The sequence below is a fragment of the Camelus bactrianus genome, chromosome 5 (genome assembly GCF_048773025.1).
Source record: "Camelus bactrianus isolate YW-2024 breed Bactrian camel chromosome 5, ASM4877302v1, whole genome shotgun sequence".
Classification (NCBI taxonomy): domain Eukaryota; kingdom Metazoa; phylum Chordata; class Mammalia; order Artiodactyla; family Camelidae; genus Camelus; species Camelus bactrianus.
The window spans coordinates 54,265,156-54,289,886 of NC_133543.1; the positions used below are offsets into that span (position 1 = coordinate 54,265,156).

At 41.9% G+C, this 24,731-nt stretch overlaps 1 long non-coding RNA gene across 11 annotated transcripts in view; it reads right to left on the reverse strand.

The window, feature by feature from the left end:
- The window catches only part of LOC141577712 (uncharacterized), a 79,849-nt gene that overhangs the window by 36,175 nt on the left and 18,943 nt on the right, over window positions 1-24,731 (reverse strand). For all 11 annotated transcript variants that reach the window (XR_012507033.1, XR_012507030.1, XR_012507026.1 and 8 more), the window contains exon 4: window positions 2,575-2,803. This is a non-coding gene — a long non-coding RNA (uncharacterized LOC141577712). The remainder of the gene's footprint in view (window positions 1-2,574; window positions 2,804-24,731) is intronic.

Consider the following 24,731-nt stretch of genomic DNA (forward strand, 5'->3'; position numbering starts at 1 on the left):
ATCCACGGTCAAATCATCCAGGCTTTAGCGTAGCAGGCACCCATGACTTCTCACCCAATTGCCCTTCCCCTTTGACTGACTGGCTGGCCAAGTAATGCATGAGCAAATCAAGACAGTTAAAGAATGAAGAAGACTCGTGACCCCATAGTTCATTCAGATTTGATTTACTCTCCATAACCCATGTTCCATTTATTCAGTTCTCCCAAAGATATTCCTTCCCACCATCTAGATGAATCTCGTCCAGCCCTCAAGGTTCCAGCTGGCATCCTGCTTCCTGAAGCCCTCCCTCCACAGTTCCAGCCACTTTACCTGTTCTGGGCTCCTCTTGGAGGCCTTTTTCACCTACTCCCTTGCCCCTACTTAACCCTGGCGTTCCCACTCCCCTGAAGTGCTTGGTGAGAACACTGCAGTGCTGCCCAAGAACTTGACCAGAGGGAAATATAACTAACCTCCAAGAATTCATCAGTGGAATGGCCCCCAAACACTGCCATGCCTCCCAGGCCTGAAAAACGTTTATAAATCAGACCGGAGGCATGAAGCAATCCAAAGAGAGCATGAGTCTTCTAGAGGCGGTGGAAGGGTTAAGGGGTGGGTTTGGGGACTTGGAATCTGAAATAAGGTGATCAGACTTGGAATCTGAAATAAGGTGATCCACAGAGGAAAAGGTTAGCTGTACTGTCCACATGGGCCTTCACACAGGGCACCATCTGCCCATCACTCGTGGAGACCAGTGAGCAGGACAGTACTGTGCAGCAGAGCCCCTCCCAAACTGATGTGAGAGTCTGCTCAGCTAGGGAATTATAAACTTGTGGAGACAGCCGTATGATCTGGCTCCTGCCTACCTTTTCTACGTCACTGTTTGCCTCTCCCCCCAGCAATCAAGATGAATTGCTTCATGTTTTCTCTTGTCTTCAAAACTTTTACTCCCTCCATCCAGCTTCCCCTGCATTGCCTGGCTATGCCATCCTTCAGCTCCCTGCTACCTCCAGCTCTCACTACCTCCAGGAAACCCTCCCTGATCCCCTGGCCTGGGTCAGGCCTTTCCCCATGGGTCCACATAGAACCATTTGGTTAATCACATGTATCCTCCTTTGTTAAGGTTGCCCCAAAACGTGCTTGTCTGTATTCCTCACTAGACTGTCAGCTCTATGAAGGCAGGGACTGAGCCTGTCTTGATTATCAGTGTATCTCCAAAACATAGTTGGTACTCAATCTGTCTGCTGAATGAATGCATTAATTATCTTATTAATCAGGCTAGCAAGCCATCAAATCATCTAAATTCTTGTTCTAATCCCATGTTCATTAAGTGATCTTAACAGGAGTCTCCAATACATGTTAGAGTGAAATTTCCAGTGTTGAAATAATTGCCATTCTGATTTTATACATCAGTCTCTTGTGAGCTTTGCCAATGTGAGCTGGCACCTGAAAACAACTCTGAGACACTGATTAAATTTAGGGGCTTATCAATGAGAGCAGATTCTGGGTGTGCCAACTCCCCCAAGGGAAAGGCCATGCTGTTTTTCCCAAGAAGTAGCCTCTGGTATCACAGTGATCCGTGCTCATTTTCCATTATGAATACCTAATATGGCACTGTAAACACAGGACCTCAATAAATGCTTATCACAGAAATGAAAAGAATAGAAATATATTATGTATATTCAAGAAATTCACACATATTGTGCTCTTAGACGTTTATAGAATCTCACTACATGGTTTTCCTTTCCAGAAACACAAAGTTTGGTTTGTTTTTTTTTTTTAAGGAATACCAATTGTTCCTAATCCTAGTCCCCTCTACAGTCCTGCTATGACTGCTTCTAAAAGTACATAAAGTTCTACTGAAAGTCTGACCTGGCAGTTTTTCTTTCTTGTACCCGCAGGCACCAGGCACACTCCTGATGCCAGATGCTGCTAGTCTGACTGACTGGGGGAGGCTTAACCACAGTCCAGGGACAATTCAAGATTTGTCAGCTGGTTGGGGCTCAAGATGTCCACACTGGCTCCTTTACTGTGTGTAAGCGATTTAATTTTGTGCCTAATTTTCATTTGCAGGGTACTGTATGCCTGCATCTGCTATGTTAAAGCACTCATTAGCATTTAAAGGGGAAGCTGATGGTATTGATCATTCTTAGTAAAACCAAAAACAATCATGCAGCAGTAACTGATGAGCATTCTCTTTGGCCACTTAAGTCACAACAAAGTTTATGTACTCAAAACGCTGGCAGAGACAGAAAAGGTAATATTAAAGCAGGGATATCAAAGTGGCATCCGTTATAAGCATTTATGATTTGCTACCATCCACCTCACTCCCAGCTTTCCAGAGTATGAGCTTCTTGAAGATAAGGAAAACTTTTCCCTGAATTTCTACTACCTGGTACAGTGTCTGGCACAGAATAGTTTCTCGATAAATTTTTCTGATGAGTGAAGAAGGAATGAAGGTGAGTAACCAGTGCGTGTTATAGAAATACTACAAAAACAATTGTTCTTCTAGACATTCTAACAGCTATGTGCTGCCGTGTAACAAATCGCTCCCAAACTTAGTGGCTTAAAATAAGAATAAACATTTGTTATTCTCACCTAGTTCAGGAATTCAGGAATGATGTAGCTGGCTGGGTTCTGGCTTGGGTTTCTGATGAAGTGTCAGTCAAGATGTTCACTGGAGCCGCATCCACCTGAAGGCTTGACTGGGGCTGGAGAGTCTGCTTCCAAGATGGTTCTCTCACATGGAGCTGGTTGTTGGCAGGGGGTCTCATTTGCTCCTCATGTGGGTCTTTCCATTTGCTTAAGTATCTTCATGATGTAGTGGCTGGATTCCCCCAGAGAAATCCCAGAGGGTAAGGAGAAAGCCAGGGTGACTTTTATGACCCAGCCTAGGTTATACCCAGTCACTTCCTGTAACATCCTGTTATTTGCACAGGTCAGCCCTATTCCATATGGGGGTGAGAACCACAGGGCCATCCGGCAGGCTGACTACCACAGACACCGTTAAAATCTCTGTACTCCCTAACTGTAAAATGACGTCCTCCCTCCGGAGCTTTGGCTTTTCTGCTTGTTTTATATTTTTCCCACAATCTAAGATTTGAACCTGAGCATACTTCAATTGAGTGTTAGAGCAGGAAGGCATCTTGAAGACCATCTGCTGATGTTCTAAGCCCTCATCTTACAGATGAATAAACCAAAGCCTGTAAGAGTGGAGTCCGCCCAGTCGCTCAGCCGGTTACAGGCAAAGGCAGCGCTCAAGGCCCCAGCCTAGGCTCTCCCCTCCCCTGTTCTCATGGAAGCCATCCTTTGTGAAATGTTTCATCACATGTGAAATTGGTGTTTGTGAGGTTGGGCAACTGTAAGTTAACAATTATTTTATTTTGGTACATTTGAACCTCTTAGATCTCCATAGAGATGGGGAGAGTCATTGTGGATTAGTAGGTGTGACTAAACGCTTCTAAAAACAAAACATTCAGGCAATTACATTTCCTCCTTCTTTCATCAGGCTTGTGTGGGTTTCCTCTGGATTTCTGAGGTGGTTTAGAGAAAACATTTGTTTTAAGGAGTAAGTACATCTAATAAAGTTGTCTATACATTTTAATGCTCAGTTTGGTCAGGAAAATGTTTGCTGGGATCACCGTGTGCTGTGTACTGGCCCAGCGTTCTCTCTGATTTCCATTGTCAATTCAGAAACGTCTCAGAAGTAGGGGGAAATCACTTCCCTACAGACTAAACTAGAAACTTGAAAAGACAGTGAAACATAAAATGGAAATAAAGAAATCTTTTATTTTGTGAGACAGGAAAAATTCTTCCTCTGTTCTTTGGCTCCTTCTGCACACCACCCCTTCCTCTGACTGTGTGCATTTCATCCTTGCTTGAGGCACTCATGGCTCTGAACTTGAAATTCTCAGGACTTAGCTTACCCAACTATTTGTCTTTGTCTAAAACAAAAAAAGTCTTAAAAATTACTAGTTCCATTGTTCAATGTAACACACTCAATAATGACCTTTCCTTAAATTTGACCCATTACAGCAAATCACTATCATATCTGATCAAAGAATAAAATGAGTTTACTGAAAATGAGAGAGCCGATGCTAGATGGTTAATTTTCACAAATCCCTGACTTCTTACCAACACAGATGAAGTTCCAAGGAGACTCAGAGGGTAACAACAGCACCTGCTTGTTTGACTGAGTTTTCACTTAAGAATCAGAGTCCCATTCTAGCTAGTTCAAACACACATTTATTGTAATGTAAAACATATCATGGAATAATTATGATTAGAGTTAACATTTATTGACAGATCACAACGTGCTAAGCCCAGTTCTAAGCCCTTCCATCTTTTAATCTTCTCAACCTTCGAGGTAGATTCTATTATTATCTCCATTCTACAGTTGAGAAAACTGAAGCATCGAAGTTAGCAATTTGACCAAAGTAATTCAAGAAGTGGCACTGTGACAGGGAAGGACCCCACAAAGACTGGTGCTGGAGGGCTGCTCAGAATTCAAGGTGGCCCCAAGGGCCTGGGTGGGGTTGTGGGATCCTTGTCCCACAGGCTCCACCATCATTGACTCAGCTACCCCCAAACGGCAGCTGCGTTCCGTGTCACCAACATCTGATTGCTGCTCTCCCACATACGAGCCTGCTTCCACAGAGCTTTCCATCCCTCATGCTATTTCATGAGGTTTCAGCTGCAACTCCCACTTTTAACTATTAAATTCCTTCCACAGTCCTTGTCTCCAAGTCCCAAAAGAGAGAGAATCGATTTGGCCCAGCTCAAATTTTTGACACAGAACAGAGAAGGCCCAGGATGCTCAGCAGACCCCCGAATGGGCAGGTACCCTCCCTGGTCCTGTGACCTATGAAGAGAGGAGGGTAAGGACAGCATGTGATGGAAAGCATGGTCATGTGGGCTTCGAGGGCTTGCAGCTGCCATCATCTCTCTTAAAACAGGGTACAGGCATACTTTTCCAGCACATTTTTATCCTCTAATGTCTCATCTACACTGTTTGCTAGAAGGGCGTATTCAAATAAGTTTACCACGGCAAGGGTATAGCTCAGTGGTAGTGAATGCCTAGCATGCACAAAGTCCTGTGTTCAATCGCCAGTATTTCCATTAAAAAAAAAAGGGCAAATCTGCTGAATTTAATAAGTATTTTATGTGGCATTTATAAGAACTGTACCGAGAAAATTACACAGACAAAAAATTTGCTTTTTAAACAAGATTAGACTGTGAGTAGGAAAGCCACACCACTCCTGTGTTTCTCCTTTAGTCTCACATTAGTATCACACTTGTAACACTTCTGATGCCAGATGTGTGGGGTCTGCTCCCTACACTAAGCAATTCTGCCACACCAGCAAGGATACCCTGCAATTTGACTCGATTCTGACATATCTACCTGCAGATAGCACCAGATCTCCAGATTAAGGGCTCAGTCCCACAAGACTGCAATGCACACCCCTCAACTTTGAACACCAAACACAAGTCCAGGTTGTCACCTGTGCTTCTGACAAAGAGGCTACAAATCAGAGGTTCCCATGGTCCCCTCCTTGGGTTCAATTAATTTGCTAGAGTGACTCACAGAGCTCAGGAAAACAGTCTACTTATTGTTTACCAGTTAATTACAAAAAGATATGATAAAGGATACAGATGACCATCCAGACAGAAAAGATGCATAGGGCACAGTGTGTGGGAAGGGGCTCAGAGCTTCCATGCCTTTTCCAGGAGTACCACCCACCTCCTAACACCTCCATGTGTTCACCAACGCAGAAGTTCTCCAAACTCCACACTTTGGGGATTTTTATGGAGGCTTCATCACATAGACATAATCAATTATTAACTCCTTTTCCAGCCCCTCTCCCCTTTGGAGAATGGGTGGCGGGATTTAGAAGCTTGATGTCAGGAACCAGAGTCAAAGACCAAATATTAGAACAAAAGATGTTCCTAGTGTTCTTATTGCTTAGGGAAACGTTTTAGAAAGTATTTTATTTCATAGATTGGACAACTTTATGTACCAAAGTGTAATCAATTTCAATCAGTATTTAATTAAGCACCTACTATGACTAACATCAAAGACAAACTTCTTAAGAGTAGGAATAGAGTTCGTAGAATTTGAGAGCTAGGAAGGACTTAAGGATGACGTAGTGTCCCTAAGTGTTCCTCAAACTGAGGTAGGATGTATTCTAAAGGTCACACGTTCTTTAAGAAATTTTTTTCTGTTTATATTCCAATAATAATTAACAAAAATGAGCATATTTTGGACCACCTATATGGCCACCTCAAACCTATGTACTGCCATACAATGTCAGTGTTTGTCTGTTTTTGTTTGTGCTAAATTAGATCATAAACATAACTTCGGTGACCTAATGATAAAAGAGGAAAACTTAACAATACACATGAACTGCATTTATGCCAAAACTCACTGCATTCAGTGGTTTGGTTTCTCAGTAGTTTGAACAGAGGAAAATGGTGATAGAATTGTGTAGGTGAGGGCACTGTACTCATGATGGAAATAAACTTTACTTCAAAACACAGTCTTCATATCTAACTAAATGTTCAAGAAACAACCTAAATGTCCATCGACAGATGACTGGATAAAGAAGTTGTGGTCTATATATACAATGGAATACTACTCAGCCATAAAAAAGAATAAAATAATGCCATTTGCAGCCATACGGATGGACCTGGAGATCATCATTCTAAGTGAAGCCAGAAAGAGAAAGAAAAATACCACATGATATCACTCATATGTGGAACCTTAAAAAAAAAAAAAAGATACAAATGAACTTATTTACAAAACAGAAACAGACTCACAGACATAGAAAACAGACTTATGGTTACCAGGGGGGAAAAGGGGGGGAAAGGGATAAATTGGGAGTTGAGATTTGCAGATACTAACTACTATATGTAAAATAGATAAATAACAAGTTTGTACTGTGTAACACAGGAAACTATATTCAATATCTTGTTGTAACCTATAACAAAAGAATACGAAAAGGAATATGTGTATTTATATGTATGACTAAAACATGCTGTACACCAGAAATTGACACATTGTAAACAGACCATACTTCAATAAAATAAATAAAAATGAAACTATGAATGAAGAAGCAAAACAAAAAAAAGTTCTTCATACCTAAATAAATATTCTCAAGTTTAATTTTGTTTATATTTAGTTTTTAAGTTTGTTTGGATTGTATAGTTAGTTGAATGACAACTATAAGGTAAGGGGTTTAGGTTTTTTTTGGGGTGGTGATGCTTACTTTTAAGTAACACATAACCAAAATAATTTAGTAATACTGACAAAATTTAGTAACTCTTTTCCTTTAAAAGGATACCATACATTGCTCAAGTTTGAGGAACACTGATTTAAGTCAACCCTACTAATTTTCAGATAGGCATAAGGCCCTGAAATATAAAGAAACCTGTGAGCAGCTTAAGACAGGAACTGACTTGTTCTTTCTGAGTGTGTGGAACTTAGATGCCCAGTTAACTGTCCTTGAACCCAAGTGCTCGAGACCACAGCAAGGATGGAGACAGAGCCAAGACCAGCTTTCTATACCTGTCTTCGTTCCTATTGCACCCTGAGACGCTTGACAGTTCTGGCGTAACTGGATCACCTGTAACTTTTTTTAATTGAAATATTTGACATATAACTGTAAGGTGTACAACATGTTGATTTGATAACATTTATATGTTATATGATTACTATTGTAATAATTAACATTTATCATATCACAATTTTCATTTCTCTTTAGTAGTTGGAATAATTGAGATCTAGTCTCTCAGTAAGTTTGATGATTATAACAGAATGTTGCTGTCTATAGTCACTGTACTGTGCATTAGGTCCGTGGGACTTATTTACTACTTGTTACAAGTTTATCCTCTTAACATTATCATTCCATCCCCCAGCCTCTATGTACTATTTTATTTTGTTTTTATGAGTTTGGCTTTTTTAGAATCCATGTACAAGGGATATCATACAGCATTTGCCTTTCTCCGTCTGACTTATCTCACTTAGCATAACGTCCTCAGGTTCCATTCATGTTATTGCAAATGGCAGGATTGCCTTTCTCATGGTTGAATAATATTCCATGTGTGTGTATCTTCTTTATCCATCTGCTGATGAACATTTAGGTTATTTCCTTATCTTTGCTATGAGAATAAGGCTGTACTAAAATGAAAATGCATATCTCTCTTCAATAGCATGTTTCCATTTGCTTTGGGTATATACCCAGAATCTGAGTTGCTAGGTTATATGGTAGCTCTATTAACTTTTTGAGGAACCTCCATATTATTTCCCAACTCCTTTTTCCTGCCTTTTTTTCTCTCTCCTGTAGTAGCAATAATTATTACTACAGTTTAACTATAGCTTACTAGGGCCCAGTGTTTTATAAACATTATCGTGTTCACTGTTTAATTAGACCCCTCAAATCTTGAATTGTCTTGTTTTGTTTCATTTACCAATTTTTCTTCCCCTTGTCTTTGTCTTGTAGAAGTTTCTTTAGCTGGGCAGCTTTTCACCATGAATGTCTGCTAAGTGTTCCTGAAGGGTGGCGATTTCGACCTGAATCTGGCTATTGTGTCTATTATGGGAATCATGAATTAATAACACTTGTCTAGTCATTATCTCGAGAGCTTTTTGTTGTCCTTAAGGAGAGACAGCTCCTTTTGCTTGGGATAGCACTGTGATTTGGTCCTCCATAAAAAACAACTTACATGCGAGTGGAAACCTTTGTATTTTAGAGTGTTCTGCAGTGAGCTGCCTTCCTTAGCTGGATTCCTTGAAAGAAAACACCCTTCCTCTTCTCCTCTCCAGCCATCATTTTTACACAGACAGGTTTCTCAAACACAGACAGGAAAAGTACCAAATGTAACAATGTCCTTCCTTTATGTAATGCTTTACAGCCAAGCGACAAATGCTGGCCTCAGAGTTGGCGGCACCATTGAACATCCTTATCTCTGTTCTACAGAGGTGAAAAGATTTCCCTAAAAATCTAGAAAAATTTAGAGTGCTGTCCAAATTGGAATGCAGTAGAACATAGTTTAATCTTTAATTCAGATCACTGTGGCCCCATTCACAACAGTCACTGCAAGACTGGTGGCTGTCATAGCTACAGAACAGAAAGAATGAATGTTATAGGGGGAGGAAACAGCTTTCCTTGACCCTCTTAGGGTCACTGGCTGGGTCTCAAAATTAAACCAATGACAGATAAACAGGAGAAAAGCACACAATTTATAAGAACCAAAAAATTTCCCTCTTTAATTTTATGCATATCTTAAAAGAATTTCTCAGGAGGTAGCTATTCCCAACCTCCACTGCCAATCATTCTGCTATAAGGGATGGGTATCTCAGATTTTGTTAACAAATGATTTTACTAAAAAAAATCTAGGCACATCCAAAACATATATGTTCTGCATCTCCCTAGCATTGATGTTGTATCAAGATTAAAAAGTGACTTTCCATTGATTCTAGTTTAAAAAACAGGGAGGGTATAGCTCAGTAGTAGAGCCCACGCCTAGCATGCTGGAAGTCCTGGGTTCAATTCCCAGTACCTCCATTAAAAAATAAATAAGTAAACCTAATTACCTCCTCCCATAAAAAATAATTTAAAAAAACATTAAAACTGTAAAAACAAATGATTAAGAACACAAAAACATAAAAAAATAAAGCAATGGTTATTGATACATACTCTCTTTTTTGAAAACCAAAACATTACCATTAACAGGCAAGGGAGTGAAAATAAATTCCATCACTTTTAGTACTTCTAGGATTTGACTTTTAATACTGGGCAAATCTGTAAATTTCCCAAAGTGAAGCTGGGTTGGAGGTAAGGGGCAGCCCACCAAAGCCCAGCTGGTTGTTAGATCCACCACTCATTTACCAAAGTAAGTAGAAATGCAAAGACAAAACCAAACAAAATAAAGAGCTCTGATTTTTTTCTTAAAGAGGTCATGCTAGGGATATTTTTTCTTTTCCTTACCAAAAGGTAGCCCAATGTGCCACCCTAAAATATGCCTCTTTGGTATAAGAATTATTTTGAGTTGATTACTTTTCAGAAACTGCAGATGCAAAAGAATCTCTGAAGACAGTAGCAGTTACCCTTTGGCAAAGGGAAATCTACACTTATAAAGGAAATTTGCATTAGAAAGGGGGCCCTTACCAGCAATTACCAGCTAACTTTTTCACCTGAGGGACTTCCCTGAAGTGGTGAGCAAACTTTGTTTACCAAACATACCTCTTTGTTTACCAAACATTCCTCACCTCCCTCTGTATTGGTTCCCCCTCTGAAGCCCCAGACCCTATCTCCCCTAGATCGGGATGGCACTAAAGTCTCAATCATCTGGCTGCCTTTTGAATCTCCTATCTTAGGCTGAAGTACAAACTTATGTAATTAAAATTGTTTTATTTTCCTCCTGTTCATCTGTCTTTATTATGAGGAGGCAGGGTCTTGGCCCAGAACCCAGAAGAGTAGAGGGAAAATTATTTTACCTTCCCTACATCACCTTGGAAAGCAGTGTGCTTAACCCTTATTTCACTAAATGACTCCACAATAAGAATGAGATAAGTATATTTAAGAGATAAAAGGGCAAATGTGTAAAGTACTCAGTTCACGCTGGTTCCAGCTATGGGCTCAACAGATTACAGTTCTTACTATTGTTATTAGTATTTTACTCTGTCTTAAAACTCAAATTGCCCAGGCCTGAGATAGACACAGTAAAAGTATACTCTAGCTACCTCCCAGGTCATTGCATATGTACTTGTGTTACCGAACGCAGTTCATGTGCCCAATGCACAGTGAGGCCAAACAAACTGTATCGTGCACAATTCTGGTTGGTTGGTGGTGAAGTAACAGGGTAGGTGTCAATCAATCCTGATGAACCCTTAGGCTCCACTAGGTCTGGGAGCTAAGTGCTCATGATCAACAAGTAGTTAATGTCTTCCCTTGGTGGGGGTTTTAGCATCTGTGAAACACTCAGGAAACGTGCATCCGGTACTATTATCTAGGAGAGGAGCTACAGCAGAGGATATGGGGGAGGCGTCTGTCCTGGGAAGGCCAATAGGGTCCTATTCATTAGAGTTTCCCCTTTTTCTTTGATATTCCTCAATCTTGAGAACAAGTGTTAAGGCAAGAAAGGGGCTAACATTTTGGATACACAGGTTAATCATAAGCTCAGCAGAGAAACTTAGTTTTGGGGGACTGTTTTGATCCCCAGTCCCGTTCCAACCTTCCCCAAATCTTTCAGGGAACGGCGTGACAATCACTCTGGCTATTTCCTGCTGACGTGGGGTGTAGTCCTGCCTCAGTGTGGGGAATGGACACCAAGCTGGAAATACTCCTGAGTTCCAAGTCTTAGATCTGAGTCTTTTATGCTCAAGATCTCAGTCCTCTAGTCCACCCTTTTGGAGCCAACAGCCCCAATTAGAAGTAGTTGGAGGAGTGACAACTGGAACTTTAACAGACAAAAATAGATCCCATCCCCTGAGGAATTCAAGAGAATAAGCCTGAAAACGAGTCTGGATCTGGCACTTTGGGGGAGACTTGTAGCCAGGTCGCCAGTTGTCTACTTTCATCAGATTTTAACTTCTGATGTGGTATTAACATAGGCATAACAGGAGCTATTGGCCACTACACATCTGCTGTTTTCTGCTAACATCTTGAGGCAGGAGGGAAAGCAGCAGGACACAACCACTAGATAAGTGAGGAAGGGGCGTAGCCGTAGGGATGCAATGAAAACTGGCTGGAACCAGCTAAAACCAAGGAGGCTTTGAGACTAGCCCAGTCCTTGACCTGTAGCTCATTATACTTTCACTCTAAAAATCACTCCCCGTTATGTCACGACAGTTCCAAGGCAGACCATAAAAGGCCAAAAAATGGGCAGTGGCCCAATTCCTGGGAGATCCCCACCCTTCCCTGAATTAGTAAGAATATTCTTCCTTCTCATTAACATATGAAATGACTTAGTCCAACAAAACCAGGGACCCCATGCCCTGGGCTGCTCTCATTTTCTGAGATGGTCCACATTCTGCCTATGGAGTGTGTATCTAAGTAAACTTGCTTTCACTTTTCTTTGGTTGGCTCTTGAATTCTTTCCTGCATTTGAGACCAAGGATCCTCACTTAGTGGTCCATCCTAAGGACTTCTGCAAGTCCCAGGACGTGACATTTCCCTCCATCCACTATGGCTATGGCTCCCCTCCTCCATGGAGGGTAGATGGAGGGTGGCTGAGACTTGACCCAAGCCATGAAGACCAAGCAGACTTTGGTGGCTGAGGCTGCCCACAGGATCTGGCCGAGGCCAGCTCTCTGGCCCTGAAGGAGCCTGCCAAGCCCGAGGCTTTTCTCCGCTGGCTGTCACCTTCTCCTTTCCCACCTTTTATATTATCTCTTTGGATCCAAGAAAATACGCGAGACCACCACCTGGACTTCCAAATCAAGACCATGGCACATAATTGGTGACTTAGAGTGAGTTTCTCTTCTGTGGCTTCTCGAGTCCAATTCCTCCTCCCTATTTGTTCCCAGCCTCAGTCCAGTCTCAGGACCTGGAACTGCATTAGGAAGCCCAAATAGGGGGACTAAGGAGTCTTCCACCAGACTTGCTGCCTGGCCCTCCCCTGAGGGCTTCTCAGGGCTCCTGGCCTCACTGCACTCCTGAGCAGAAGTTGCAGGCAGGCACTTCCCTGGCAGGGGTGGCAGACGTATTTCCTAACCTAGTTGAGAGTCACAAGATCCATCACCCTGGATTTTCCCCTCCTCCTCCTCCTCTCAATCCCTCCTAACCTCTTAGGCTGTCTACTGGTCCTTGAGACCCCTTGCAGACCTTACCCCACAGGTCGGGTATTTCCTGTTTCATGGCCATACAGGGTGTCCCTCTTTAGCCTCCCCTCAGGTCAAGACCTACTGTTACCTGAGTCCACAGCTGATTTTTGCCCCATTGGATGTTTAATCCAACGCTGTTATGCTAAACATGAGGGTCCCATCCTAAAGGGAACTTTTCCCTTGTATTACTATTACCGCATCGCCTGGTGGTGCTCCAGCCCAGCCTTCCACCTCTATCTGCTTCTTTTCTTCTTTTGAAGGACGGTAAAGATTATGCACTTGGCCAGTTCAGGGCCTAGGCGTCTTCCCTCCCTCTCGGAATGTTTAGGCCTTGGCACTCTGGTTGCTTTTCCTGCTGCTGTTTCTTGCTCCTTTCCTTAACTAAGGGGGCCTCCTCAGGCTCACCGCACAGGCCGACTTTGGGTTCCCACAGGGATCTCACTGCTGCCTTTGCCAAACAAACCCTTTGGTGAGGCTGGATGGCCACAGGTCCAGTTTCCTCTACTCAAACGCATCTTCTGCTGAATTCCCTGCCCTGGAGTCAGGGGCCATCACGAATCGGGCCAATTATGCCATCTCTCTCTCTCTCTCTCTTTTTTTTTTTTTTTTTTTTTTGACGAGAGACAAAAAGTGTGATATAAACAAGATTTTTATTAGTGAAGTGAAAAAACAGTGAAAGATAGTACACGCCCAAGAACTGGGAGCGGGCGAATCCAAGAGGAAGAATGGCCCAATTATGCCATCTCTTTAACTGCCGTCAGAGCTGAATTCTGAAACTCCCTGTTGAGGGGGTCCAGCCACTGAAGTCCCCAGCTGCACAGTCCCTTCTTACCTTTCTGGGACACCAGGTCCACTGGGAGAGCACTAGGGCAGTTAACGACTATTGGGCCAGGATCCGTCAGACCCCTGTCTCATCGTGACATCATAACCCAAAATGGTGGTGACAGTAAGCACCCCGCAAGATGCCCTGTTAGGATACATAGTAACTAATTGGGATACATTTAGACAAGATGACTTAAGAAAAAAAATTAGTTTTTTTCTGTCTTCACAAGACCCAGATTTCCATTCAACAGGTTAAATACCTGGGATATGTGCTCAGCCCTTGGCCAAGAACTCCAGCCTGGGACCTGGAGGAGGCTGTTATAACCCTTCAGCCCCCGAGACAAAGAGGCAGCTGAGGCCCTTCTAGGGATGGCAGGATTTTGCACAATCTGGATGCCTGGATTTGGGCTCATAGCAAAGCCTCCCTATGAGGCCCTAAAAGGAGGTGACCCTGAACCCCTCAACTGGGATGAACTGTCAACAGGTGTTCTTAGCTGTAAAACAGAAATTAGGGACCACCCCTGCGTTAGGTCTCCCGAATTTAGAGTAACTCTTTATCCCTATATAGCTGAGAGACAAGGGGTAGCTCTGGGTGTCCTCAGTCAAAACCTCAGGGTCCTCCCTAGACCAACAGCTTATTTATCAAAACAACTCGATCAGGTGGCTACCGGATGGCCAGGATGACTTAGGGCAGTGGCCCCCACTGCTCTGCTAGTGGAAGAGGCCAATAAGCTCATCCTGGGACAGTCACTGGAAGTCCTCACTTCTCACCAGGTACAAGGAGTCCTAGAAGCCAGTGGCTGATGGGTGGACAATTGCTTAAATACCAAGCCCGCCTACTTGACACCCCAGGTGTAACTCTTAAGGTCGGCCAAGTCCAGAACCCAGCTACTCCAATGCTGGACCTCCTACCCCAGGGGTCCCTGTTCATTCATGTGTGGAGACCGTTGAACAAGTTTACTCCAATAGGCCAGACCTCAGGGATGGGCCCCTGACCAACCCCAGTGCAGAATGGTTTACTGACAGAAGCAGTTTTATACGCAAAGGGGTAAGAAGGGCTGGTGATGTCCTAGTCAGCCTGCAGACAGTTGCTGAGTCTGGAGCTTGCTTCCCGTGACGGGGTGAGCCAGGACGAGCAGAGAGAATTCCCAGCCTGCAGAGCTGGATTGACTCACCCTCAAGTGACACCGAACGTGGACCGTAGCTCAGGACGTTTCTCTGCCCCAAAAAGCCTCATGCCAGCTGCTGGTGCCTGTCAGGGAGAGTCCTCCGAGTTCCCCAGAGCAAAATGAGCTCCAGCAGCTGCTGGGACTCGGGGAAGTGGCTGCTCCTGGCCAGGCTAACCCGCTGTGGTCACAGACTCCTAGGCTGGCTCACCGAAACTGTTACAGAACCAAACTTGGGCCTGCTCACCCACGTGCAGTAAAACCAATCTACTGAGACTGGGGTGTGGTGAAGCAAAGTGCAGTGTTTGTTGCAGGGTTAAGCAAGGAGAAAACTTCAAACTCTCCCACCGGTTTCAGCAAAGCATTTTTAAAGGCCAGGTGAGGGAGGGGCGTCCCAGGGTCCCTGATCAGCTCGTGCACAATGCTGATTGGTTGATGGTGAGGTAACAGACGTTAACATCATCAATACTTAGGCTCTAGTAGGTCTGGGGGTTATGTGCTCATGATCATCAAGTTAATTTCTTCCACTTGGTTGAGGTTTAGCATCTGTAAAACAACTCAGGAAGCGTGCATCAAGTACTATTATCTGGGCACTTCAGAGAGGAGCTACAGCAGAGGAGATGGGGGAGGGGTCTGTCCCAGGAAGGACAGGATCCTGCTCCGTTACATGTGTTTAAGTCTTTTGTTAATTTTCTTTGTTTTAAACCATTCTCCCCAGCCCTTTTCCTTGTTTTGTTTTTGTATTGCTTTAAGGAATCTGTGTTAGTAGATGACCAATTTTTAAATTCCTTAAAATTTTATAATCTCATCAGCTTCCCCCCAAAATATACCTATTGCCTCCAGGCCTTGGCTATTTTATTTAATTAATTAATTTGTTTATTTTATTGAAGTATAGTCAGTTCACAATGTATCAATTACTGGTGTACAGCATAATGTTTCAGTCATACATATACATACATAAATTCCTTTTCATAATCTTTCCATTATAGGTTACTACAAGATATTGAATATAGTTCCTTGGTTATACACTATAAACTTGTTGTTTATCTATTTTATATATAGTAGTTAGTATCTGCAAATCTCAGACTCCCAATTTATCCCTTCCCACTCTTTTTCTCCCTTGGTAACCATAAGTTTGTTTTCTATGTCTGTGGGTCTGTTTCTGTTTTGTAAATAAGTTCATTTGTGTCTTTTTCTTTTTTTAGATTCCACATATAGGTGATACCATGTGGTATTTTTCTCTCTTTCTGGCTTACTTCACTTAGAATGATGATCTCCAGGTCCATCCATGTGGCTGCAAATGGCATTATTTTATTCTTTTTTATGGCTGAGTAGTATTCCATTGTGTGTGTGTGTGTGTGTGTGTGTGTGTGTGTGTGTGTGTGTGTGTGTATACACACATGCACATATCACAACTTCTTTATCCAGTTAGCGGTCAATGGACATTTAGGTTGTTTCCATGTCTTGGCTATTGTAAATAGTGCTGCTGTGAACACTGGGGTCAGGCTTTGGCTATTGGTTGTATATCAGAGACTTGGTTGTACAAGTTTGGATGTTCCTAAACACTAAAGATGATGATGGCTTGGTAAGTTGAATAAAATTTTGTAACTTTTTAATTGATCCCCAAGATTCCAATCTGATATTATTGAAAAAGTCAACTTAAAAAAAAATACTTCTTTGTGTGTGTGTCTGTATGTGTTTGTGTGTGTGTAAAGACAATGTCTGGAAAGATACACAATAAAGTATTACCTTTGTCTCTGGGTGATTAGGTAGCAGGTGCTCTGCATTTTATCCTTGTTTTGCTTATTTATATAATATCTCAAAAATGAGGGTAAATTACTTGTATCATTACTTATGTAAATATTATTCTTTAGTATTGTAGATAAATCTACTAGAGAGAGATTTCTATCTCCTTGGCCGAGTCTTTTTGTATCTCACTGGGCTCTGAAGGAATCACACCAGTTTGCTGTCTATAGCTCTAATTCCAGCCAGGAAATTTCAAGGGGTAACCAACAAATCTTAGCACAAATCGATTCTACTGCTACTGAACAGGATCTCTGAGCTCTTGTTCCATCAAATATGAGCTGACGGTTTTATCTTTGGGACTGAGACAGTCCTGAATTTTAATCCATCACTTAGGAGCTGTATCATGTTGGACACACATCCCCAGTCTATAAAACGGGTACCAGGATCCCGCCTTCACAGGAGAGCTGTGATTATTAGGAGTGAGTATGACTCCAAGCCAAATGCGTGGCAAGAGTCAGCATTCAACACAGGGCAGGCGTTCTTACACTTCTCTGCAGGCAAAACAGCAAGTGGGCCTTATCCTTTCCACCACCGCCCAAGTATGAGCGTCTCCAAAAGGCAGACCCTCCTACACAGCCTCACCGGTAAAAGGGAGCTGGCTTGCACTCCTGTGGCGTTCAAATGATGAAGACGCATGTAGCTCTTAAGACAATGCTATTTTATACATCATTTTACATATGGATGGATATATAGATATTTAAAATCCGTATTTAATTTAGCTGCTTATAATGACTGCCAACTCATGTTACTGTTACTCTTTGAATACCTTTTGTTCTGCTCACCCTTCTAATGTATGAACCTCCTGTGTTCCTAAAGACTTTCTTACTCTTTAATTAAACTGATAAAATACAATTCCTCAAGACTTCTAAATCTTTTTATTTTTTAAATGCAGGTACTGGGGATTGAACCCAGGACCTCGTGCATGCTCACCATGTGCTCTACCACTGAGCTATACCTCCTCCTGCTGCTAAGTCTTTTAAAAGAAAAAAACAAACCATTATCTTTTAAATTCAGTATCTCTGAAACTCTCAAGGCTCAAGCCAGAGAGGCCTCTCAAATCAGACTGCCTCAGCTCAAATTCACCACTTTTGAACTGTGACAAGTTACTTAAGCCCACTGCTGTTTCAGCCTCAACAGTATAATCTGATAATAAAGTACTTATTCCTGCTTCATAAGGTAAAGCACTTAGAATGGTGAGAGCCCAGCATACAGTAAGTAGCTATTAATATGTGATCAACATTATAGAAGTGAAATACAGTCTAGGAACGTTTTCAACTCCATCAGTCCATCAGGATGGCCTATGGCCTACATGAGTGATTCTGTTTTAAATAATGACCATTGGCAGAAAAATCATTAAATGTGCATAAAACTGTCAGTGAAGAGAAAACAGGGTACACAGACAGCCTCTAAAGTAATTTCTGCATGAGTCACGTTACTGGAAGTTGAGTGGCAGAACATTATCCCCTCCTGCAGAGAACTTGGTTTGGGGGTTTCCAATAAACTACAGTAATAACTAGTTGGTTCTGCCCCCAGTCAACTTCAGTCATCCCAGATGTGTTTGATGCTGAGTTTCGTTTGTTTAATCCTCAACTTCCTCTCCTTTTTCTCAGGCCTCCTCCAGGAGATGTCCCCACGCATGGGGAAGTCCCTGAGGAAGACCAGCAGAAGTGTAGCCCACAAGCGGACACATGAAAACTACTCCTGAGCGTTATCTAGAAACTTGCTGAGCTGATGGAAGGGCACCAAGTTTCTCAGACATTCTTTGTTCCTCCTTCTCCCCCACTCCCTGTGAGCAATCACGCAAAACCAGGATCTCTGTGCCCAGCACCACCGACGATTCCGTTACCAGGTTTAGGTGACACTGCTGAGGCTCAAACCTTTGCCTCTTAAGCCTGTGTTTTCCACAAACCTAGCTCCCAAAGAGATAGAGGATGTGCTTCAAAGATATCATTTGAATTTTTACTTCCATAGTGACATGCCCTCTGACCTAATTACTATTATTACTCCTAGGCGGGAAAGATAAGTTGTTTTATCTGGCAATTGAGAGGGAAAAACCTGAGCCAGAAAGACCTGACATTTCATATCATAAACTGGAAGAAAATAACCTTGCTCCCCACTCTCAAGGAAAAAAAAAATGGAGATCAGCAGAAATATTTTGTGATGGGCTGCTGTGTGATGTGGAAATATATTTGTCTAATTTTTTATTCTGATAAACTTCTAGAACTCTGACAATCACATCGTTCACTGTGACAGGTTGGGGGTAGTATAGGAGTTTTTATGTCTAAAGTTAATAACAGTCTGTGTGGATGCTATTTAACTATGTGTAAACATCTGATGTGAAAAAAAGAGAATAGGCCCACTATGAGACTGAGCCGCAGAGCGCCAGTATGCTTGAGCTGAAGGCTTGCAGGGGACAGCCCCGGAGTCCCACTGCCTCCCTTCTGGAAGAGAGACCCAGCGTAGGTGACATCTCCCAAGTGACTTTCTGGCCTTCCCTGAGTATCCAAGCTGACAGAGAGTTCGATTTTCCTTTCTCAAAATGTCTATACTCGGGGGGAGGGTACAGCTCAAGTGGTAGAGCGCATGCTTAGTGTGCAGAGGTCCTGGGTTCACTCCCCAGCAACTCCACCAAAAATAAATAAATAAACCTAAATTACCACCCCCCGCCACACACACACAAAACAAACAAAAAAACCCAAATACTTACACTCCTTACAGTCTGACACTTATATTCTATCACTTGATTTTAATACAGAGCATGTGAAATAATAAGGTGTTAAAATGGTCTAATTGTTTCTGTAGATCCATCTTTTCTCACTAGACAGTAGCTGTCTCCTGATCAGGGTCATTGATAATATCCTTTGAATATCCTGTAACTCCACAAACATAACAGGCACAGAGCAGCTCAGAAGATCAACCTGACTGAAGTGACGAGGTCTCAGAATAAAAATACCAGTGTTCAAATGTCACACCAGCTCCGCCTACTCTTTCCTGCCACATGTCAAAAGGCAAACAAAACGCAAAACAAAATAGTTAGCTATTTATTATATTACTCTGATGTGGTAGAAAGACTTTTTAGCCAGGTGACCTGGTTTACAATAACGGCGCTGCACATTATGCGCATGACCTTAGACAAATCACTTAACCTCTCTGTGCCGTAGTCATTAGCTCAGTGAATCAGTCATTTAACAAATCTTTCATCACCATTTGATTTGTGCAGAGCGTGGTACTAGAAAGTGACATGAAGGTGAATAAGGCTGCATCAAATCTATCTTCCAACACACATAGTAAGGTTTTCATGTCTGCAGTTCTATTTTTTCCTTTTGGAAAGCTTTCCTTTTGTTGTGCTCTGAATATTCCCTCTTTAGAGCAGCCTGTTCTCATTTAAAATCTTCTCATCTCTCTGAGGATATTAATGGAGTCCTAGTGTTTTCTTTTCCCCCCAAGTCTCTGCTTTAGCCAAGTCGCTTTGCTCTATTTTTCTCTTTGTTTTCTGTATCTTTCATATTACATGCTTTCCTCCAGTATCATCTTTTAGAGTGAGAAGACAAGCTGGTAAAAAGCTCTGAACACTTGAGTATAACTTGTTAGCTATGATCTCACCTTAGAGCAGTGGCTTGCTACATGTCTTGACCAAGGGAACAGTAAGAAATGCATTTCACATTAACAACCTTGTGTATGTGGATGTATGTGTGTCTTAAAAGTTTCACAATAATTTTTCACAATACTTTCCTGTATTATATATGACATATTCTCATATTTTCTTTTCCATTTTGTGGACACAACCTACCGCATTTATGCCATGACACAGTAATGTATTATCACCATAAACTGCAAAGCACCAGTAGAGGTGATCTAGCTGGGGTTTTCTTGAAGAATTCCTGATCAGACCTCTCTTGGACTTATTAGACAAGTATCCAGGAGATACTTTTCCTCTTTCCTAAAGGGAGAGTGTCAACTGAAAAAATAATACAGCAAGCTGCAAGTTAGAATAGTTTATTTGGGGTCTTAAGAATTGCAATTCAAGAGAGATCCAGGAAACTTCGAAAGAGTGTTTTGGGGAAGAGAAAGACTCAGGGGCTTATAAAGACAAAAAAAAGACACGATGTTGTTAAAAGTTGGCTGGTGAGAATTGTAATTGACTCTTAACTCCAGTCAGAAAATATTCGTATTTAAGGAGTCACATTGTTTTAGGGTAGGGGTCTGATAAGTAGATAGACTGTCATGAGTTGTTTTAGGTTAAGGGTCTGATAACTATTTTTGAGTTTCTAGCAGGTGTTCTGGATGACTTTGTCAGGTCAAAAGGTCAGATTCCATCCAGGCTGAGACATGCATAAGTCACATATCCTTAATGGCTTCCCAGTTCCATTTTAGAGAGCTCTCTTAGCAATACCAACTCCGTTTTGATTTTCCTTTCATGAGAGTTCATCCCTGGTGGCCAGAAATTTGGGAGACAAATTGGGGTAGAAGCTGGGGGCCTTGATCTTCAACATGAGAACTGTTATTAATCACCAGTGTCAAGGTGGAGTCCCTCACTTCAGAGGCCCTTTATATTAACCTCTGCAGAGGATAAAGCTCTAGTCTCAGGGGAGGGGCAGCCACTTGGGGGTTCCAGAGGGGTGCAGCCTAGGGGTCCAACTGCCCCTTACACTGAATTTCAATCGCTCCTCCTGTTTTGTATCTCATCTGCACCCCTATTCAGAAAGGTATACAATGTTGCCAATTCCTGATTCTTTGGGGGAAATTTGCCCTGTAAATGGGTCTGTTTCTTGGCATTCCTCACTGCTAAGGAGGCCATTTTCTCAAGGGTTACCATTGCACCCTTTCTTTCCAGCTTCTACAATGTTGTTGTTTTGTTTCCTCCCCTAACCTCTGTGATTTTATGTTTTCCTGTTTTCAAAACCGACAAACAACAAAGGAAATCCCTTGCATGGTCAGACCAATCAAGATGGCTGTTCTCTGGCTCTCTGTACACCGCCTGCATGACAGGGCCTGCTTCACCTACACCCTACTCACAGGACTGACCTTCCTACATACTTGCCAGGCCCCAGCTAGTGACTGTTCTTATCAAAGGGGTGGTGAGAGGTTTGCCCCTCTGCTGGTTTCCCTGGTAACCAATGAGCCAACCTGATGTCAACTTCCCCTATTACTGCTAACCTCCCCTTGTCCCCGGGAGTGAAGCCTGCCACCATATCCTGCCTGCCATCTGCCCAACACAGTAGGATGTCACGCCAGGACCTTGCTTCAGATGTGTGAGCTCCGCCCAGCTGTAAAACCACTGATGTCTCTGTTGCTGACTCTGGGCTCTTTCTCTGGTCTTGAAGTTGGCATTGTAGGCCTGTGGGGTACAGCTCAACATCTCTGTTACTGTGAGTTTAGTGAAGTGTGGGTAGGTAACATGGCTAATTGCTGGTATTAAAGCAAATAAATTGTAAACTAGTCTTTATGTACAATTTCATATTTCCTTTAAAATTTTAAAATTTAGTATTATAGTATAATCATTTCCCTATGTGATAAAAAAAAACTTGATAAACATCATTTTAATTGTTGCTTATATGGCACTGTCCTTTCTCAGTTATTTCCTCATCATGGACACATTGGGCTTATGTCTAATTTTTCCTAATTTTAAATAATACTGTAACAACATCTTTGTATATAAAACAATGACCCCATTTTAGATTATTTCCTTAGAATTGTTAAAAAACAAAATTCAACTTGGCCATCATCAAAAAGTCTACAAACACAAAAAGATACATGCACCCCAATGTTCATAGCAGCACTATATACATTAGCCAAGACATGCAAGCAACCTAAATGTCCATTGACAGATGACTGGATAAAGAAGTTGTGATATATTTGTATAATGGAATACTACTCAGCCATAAAAAAGAATAAAATAATGCCATTTGCAGCAACATGGATGGACCAAGAGATCATCATTCTAAGTGAAGTAAGTCAGAAAGAGAAAGAAAAATACCATGTGATATCACTCATATGTGGAATCTAAGAAAAAAAGGAAAAAAAAGACACTATGAACTCATCTACAAAACAGAAACAGACTCTCAGACATAGTAAACAATCTTATGGTTACCAGGGAAAGGGGGTAGGAAGGGGTAAATTTGGGATTTTGAGATTGACAAATGTTAGCTACCATATATAAAAATAGATTTTTAAAAAAAGTTTCTTCTGTATAGCACAGGGGACTATGCTCAATATCTTATAATAATCTTTAATGAAAAAGAATATGAAAACAAATAAATGTATGTATATGCATGACTGAGACATTGTGCTATACACCAGAAATTGACACATTGCAACTGATTGTACTTCAATTTTAAAAAAATCAGGGGAAAAAAGTCTACTAATAATAAATGCTGGAAGGGGGTGTGGTGAAAAGGGAACCCTCCTACACTGTTGGTGGTGAAAGGGAATAGGACCTTGTGCTGCTTCCCACTCCCCACTCAAAATACCCTGCCTCTTGTTTATAGAAAAGCTGGTCTCCCAGGCCTCTCTGAGTCATAGAAGAGCAGGCTCAAGTAGTTGATTAGGAGAAGCCTGCAGGCACTGGGGGATGACTCTGGCCAACTATCTCAGCAATTAACTGAGATTATTCCTTTATCTCCCCATAAAGTTTTCATGGCTGAACAGAATCTTTGGAGATTTTTTGGGGGGTGAGGGGTACTGGATCCACCAGACTGTAAGCATACCGGTTAAAAGCAACTTTCCTTTTTGTTACCAAGGCTGCTGCCTCCAAGATCATACCCCTGCTCCTCCCTCGACTAGAAACCAGTTACTCTTATCTAAGTCTCAGGAGGCAGCTGCAGAGAAGAAACAAGAACTGGTTAGAACCCAATCCAAGATAGTGGAGGATCTGACTTCCAGTGGACCTTGAGCCTTATTATAAGATCATTGTAATGTATTAACATGCTAAATGACACACCCACCAGCACCATGACAGTTGATGATTGCCATGACAACAACTGAAAAAGTCCATGTAAGGACTGAAAAACTCGAACAAGGACTGATTGGCTCCATCACACCTGGGAGGAGGACATGATGGTGGAAGGCTCTCATAAAAGTCCACATGGCCCCTATATACAAAAATAGATTTAAAAAGTGTCCTTTGTATAGCACAGGGAACTATGTTCAATATCTTGTAATAACCTTTAATGGAAAAAAATATGAAAACGAATATATGTATGTATATACATGACTGGGACATTGTGCTGCACACCAGAGACATACACATTGTAAATGACTGTACTTCAATTAAAAAAAAAAACTGCACGTGGCCCAACCAGGGCCAGAGCCGTCCCTACCGCCTATCTTGGCTAACAGCTCTCTACTCAAGTGCCTTTCCCTGGCTCAAGTGCTTTTTCTTCCCTTCTCCCTGCTTGAGTACTTTCTTCCATTTCCCCTGCTGAGCAATAAAGGGGCTGTTTACTTCATCCCTCTGCCTCTGCTACACGAATTCTTTCGCAGTTGGTGGCAAGAACCCACACTTTGGTGGGCTTCCTAATTTAGGGGTTCCTCCATCTGCTAACTGTGGGAATGTAAATTGGTGCAGCCACTATGGAAAACAGTATGGAGATCTCTTAAAAGACTAAAATAGAGTTACCCTAAGATCTAGCAGTCCAAATCCTGGGCAAATATCTGGAAAAGATGAAAGCTCTAATTTGAAAATATACATGCAGTGTTCATAGCAGCACTATTTACAATAGCCAAGACATGGAATCTAAGTGTCCATCAACAGATGAATAGATAAAGATGTGGTATATATATACAGTGGAGTATTACTCAGCCATAAAAAGAATGAAATAATGCCATTTGCAGCAACACAGATGGACCTAGAGATTATTTTACTAAGTGAAGTAAGTCAGACAGAGAAAGACAAATATCACATAGTATCACTTATGTATGAAATTTTAAAAATAGTACAAATGAATTTATTCACAAAACAGAAACAGATTCACAGACATAGAAAACAAACTTGTGATTACCAAAGGGGGTGAGGGATAAATTGAGAGTATGGGATTAACAGATGCACACTGCCATATGTAAAACAGATAAACAATAAGGATTTACAGTGTAGCACAGGAAACTATATTCAATATCTTGTAATAACCTATAATGGAAAA